General features: G+C 39.9%; 1 non-coding gene across 1 annotated transcript; it reads left to right on the plus strand.

Moving 5' to 3' along the window:
* The first annotated feature begins 1,286 nt into the window (after positions 1 to 1,286).
* Positions 1,287 to 1,358, plus strand: TRNAE-CUC (transfer RNA glutamic acid (anticodon CUC)). Its single transcript has one exon. It is a non-coding gene; the product is annotated as a tRNA-Glu (tRNA).
* Positions 1,359 to 4,300: the final 2,942 nt, after the last annotated feature.

Below are 4,300 nucleotides of genomic sequence, written 5' to 3' on the forward strand. Positions count from 1 at the left end.
GTTTATAGCTAGTTGAAGAGTTCCAAGTGACTTATCCCAATGAGCTTTTTGTGTATGTTTGATTATTGTCAGTCCATTTTTTATTATTCTCATAATCCTTTCAACTTGCCCATTTCCCCTGCTAGTATATCCTGCGCATTGGTGCAATTCAATGCCGTACTGGTCACAGTAACCTTTGTAATGGGAGACAAACGCACCGTCACCATCAACAATTATGCGTTTTGGAGCTCCAAATAGGAATACAACTTCTTGCAAATGTTTTAATGCACTGGCTTGAGTTTTACTTTTGGCATGTTGTAAAATAACAAACTTCGTGAAGGCGTCAATTGCTACGAACACATATTCTTTTTGAGTTGCAGAACCGCTAAGTTTGCCCGAAATGTCGATATGAATAGTGTGGAATGGTTCTGGAACTTTCTCAATTGGATGTAGTCGACTCTGTGTAGCTCCAGATGCTCCTTTCATAGTTTTGCATACCACACAATGCTCTACAAAATACCTGACTGTTGATGACATTTTAGGAAACCAGAAGTTTTCTTTTAGTTTTGNAGCTGCCTGGTTCTACAGAAACATGAGTCAGCGGTCTACTATTTACAATGTTCTCAACCTCTGCTAAAAGCGTGCTCAAAGTCTCTTCGCGGGGAGCTCTCTCCTTGAGTATTACNCCCAAAAAAAATCTTAGCCTTTTATTTTACTGTTTAAGACCTCAAAAATGAAAAATGAAAACCTCATTTTCGCCATTTTCTCTGTTACCCGGCCTTAATAGTGAGACCTAAATTCGATGTAAATTAAATAAGTAGTAACGTGATGGACTGTACCAGTTTCGACGTTAGGCAGTTAGGCTGAGTTTCACCACCTCACTTTGACCGTAACTTTAACGATAACCGGGTTTTTTTGTATGTAGATTGACAGACCCAGCCTTAGTCATTTTAGATGCTGAAACAGTGATTTATTAGACGTGTTGACACCACCAATCAATAGACGTACTTTTTAAAACTGTCAAAACGAAAAACGCCCATAGATTTTCTATGGCAATACCAGCAAGTGACGTCACTATTTTGTCAACACAAATAAACTACTTTTTCAATTAATGCAATGAAACCATGATTTTGAATTACTGGGGAATGGTGTCAAATAGTCTATTTTAAACTTTGACTTGCTTTACTAAAATAAATAAATGTCACTTTTTACTGATTTACCTATTTTTAGAGATTAAAAATATTTTAGAACTTATTAAATGGGACGCAAAATTTTAACATTGGCTATTTTCGTTCCCGTCTGTAAGCTCCGGTATGGTCTAGTGGCTAGGATACCTGGCTCTCACCCAGGAGGCTCGGGTTCGATTCCCGGTACCGGAATAAAATATTTTTTGCAATTCCTAATTATTTTTCAATCAATTTTTTACCTATAATTTAGTAATTACTTCTTTAATAAAGTAGTGAAGGGTTAAAATGATGCTGAATGTTAATAATTTATCATGCTGTCTGGTTCACCAAACTGTTTGAACCTCATTTGAGTGGGAGAGACTGTAGACACTTTCATGAGAGTCCAGGAGGTGTTGCTAGTCTACTAAAGCTCGTGACCTATAAATAAAATTCAATCAGCGTCTCTTACCGGCGTGTAATCCCGAATATTCGATGTTCGCAGTGAATCAGCTGAAATATGATTCGATTGTTCGCGCCCGTAATGAGTGCTCGGCCTCGTAAGGCTGCGTGTCCACTAGAGATGCGTTAAATGTAAAATTTTCACCAATGTAGAGCAAGCCTAAGCCTAATTCTGGCTAGTTACCTAATGACAAAGGTGCTGTTTTCTATATTCAATAAAGACCTGTGTGATGTATTTTTATATATGATACCTAAATCGTTTATAGAAAATTAATTTATTGCTTTTTCAACACATATTATGTCTCTAGTGTAGGTTTCAGAAGATTGTGTAGTGTATTTCCTCAATTTTCCATTATTTATATACAAACTGAGTGTTACAATTAAGTAATTACTATTTCCTTTCTTCTTTTATGCAACAATTTAGTTTATCTATGTATTTACATCTCGTGTATGGATGGATCTTCTTCTTCTTCTTCCTCGGTCCCTCACTGATGAGGATCGCGACCACAGATAGTGTTCCTCCACAGACTGCGGTCATAAGCTGTGTGTATGGATGGATCTGGATGGATTGTAGTGTAGAGCTCATAAAAAAATATTGGTTTTTTTATTGGAAAAAATAATAGTGCAGTCCCATCCTTACACACACTCCCCATTGTGTGTTCGGAAGTGGGGCTATTTGCCGGATGACTTTACAGATTGCTGATCGCCGCGTGTTGCTTGCGGAAAGCTAATTCAGATTGGATCCGTTCGATTGATTCCGAAACCTATTTTCAAATGCCTTTGTAACTTAGATACCTACATAAATAATAATTTCCGACTGTATCAGCGGTATGTATCTAATATTAAATGTCAAATTGTGCTTAGCATGTTACAGACTCTTGCAAAAACTATCCTGCATTTGTAAAAGTCGACATTATCGTGTTTTTTTCTTTCTTGTGGATTTTTTCCACAACGAGGAAGTTCTTAATCTGCATCTCACCAGCCTGATGGAAAGTGAAAACTTGAAGGCATCACGCCATTCGTTACCTAATAAAACGATTATTGTTGGCGGTGGAAGTCTTGCAGTTCATAAATGAAAAGCCGTTTCTTCAAAAGGACTGTATTTGTTCAACATAAAAACCAAGACGAAAGTTCCATGACCCCTTGACAGCTTACAAGTCAAAAAAACATATTTTATTTTTAAATCTAGGGCTAACACCATAAAGGTTAATCAAGGAGTTTAACTAACTAACTAACACTATAAAGGTTCTTGCTAATCGCGTCGCTAACACACCCCACCCCAGTGCAGCTAGCAGCACTCTCTGCTCAGAGGAATGCGAGCGACGCGATTAGCAGAACGTGTAAGGACCCCGGATACTGTCCTTATTTTGACTACCCGGACTCTGCCATCTCTGCCTGGACAGACCTCCTCAATTAGGCCCTTTGGCCATATATTTCTGGGCCCATTTGTTTCCACTATCAGCACCAGATCTCCCACTTGCAGGGGTTTCTGTTCCTGGTTCCATTTGTTTCGTGGCAACAAGTCGGGAAGTACTTCTTTCAACCATCTACTCCAAAACATATCTGCTAGCCGTTGTGAGATACGCCATTGTTTCCTTAGAAATAAATCGGAATTATCAAATGCGCCAATCTGTGGCATGTTGGAGGATGAACCTATTAAAAAATGGTTAGGCGTCAGTGTTTCCATGCTGCCTGGTTCTACAGAAACATGAGTCAGCGGTCTACTATTTACAATGTTCTCAACCTCTGCTAAAAGCGTGCTCAAAGTCTCTTCGCGGGGAGCTCTCTCCTTGAGTATTACATGTAGCGAGGTTTTCACGCTCCGGATGAGGCGTTCCCAAGCCCCACCCCAGTGTGGGCTGACTGGAGGGATGAAGGTCCACTTAGTTCCATAGTTAGAAGCCTCATCGGTCAGTGCCTTCTTATCCATGTCAAGTATCGACTTTTTAAGCTCGGTGTCAGCTCCTCTTAAATTTGTACCATTGTCTGAGAAAAGATGTCGGGGCCATCCTCGCCTCGCGGACATCCGTCGGAGCGCCATGATCAAAGAGTCGGTAGATAGTGTGGGCACTGTNCTTTATAACTCGTGCTCTCAGGCGTGGTAAACGACGTAGGCATAGAAGCAGCTAAATAGTACCGAGGTAATTTTACGTCAGGTAATGTCTTCAATAATTCAATCCATTTGAGCCACTTCGTGAATATGTCATCACTGACAGGATCATCCCAGCTGATCTTTAATTGCCATGTCTCTTGTAGAATTAATTTTCCGTTAAGTGTCACCGGAGATAAAAAACCATACACGTCGAAAATAGTCATAACTACTCGTAGCATCTCTCTTTTAGTTGGCACCTTTTTTTCTCCATTTAGAATGTTCTCCGGTATCTTCTTGAACGATACATCAAATCGCAGTGTGTCATCTTCAGTGTGCCACAGAAGCCCAAGCGTTCGATCACCATCAGTTTGCTGACCCGATTTNTCACAACTTTTTACCGTAGAACAACTGAGTTGCGAGACTTGGTTTTTTTGACAAGTATTGTTTTTGATGGGATTACATTCTCATCGTACTTAACTGAAGAAACTTGCGGGTAAAGGCAATCGCAATATGTCTGCCCATAACATCTCACAGCAAGTTTCTTCAGTTACTCCGTGACCATGGCGCTTGCAACAGTGCCGAAATATCGAAAACTCAAAAGTAA

This window comes from Ostrinia furnacalis, unplaced genomic scaffold (assembly GCF_004193835.3).
Source record: "Ostrinia furnacalis isolate ACB-3 unplaced genomic scaffold, ASM419383v2 OfSCF6400, whole genome shotgun sequence".
Lineage (NCBI taxonomy): Eukaryota > Metazoa > Arthropoda > Insecta > Lepidoptera > Crambidae > Ostrinia > Ostrinia furnacalis.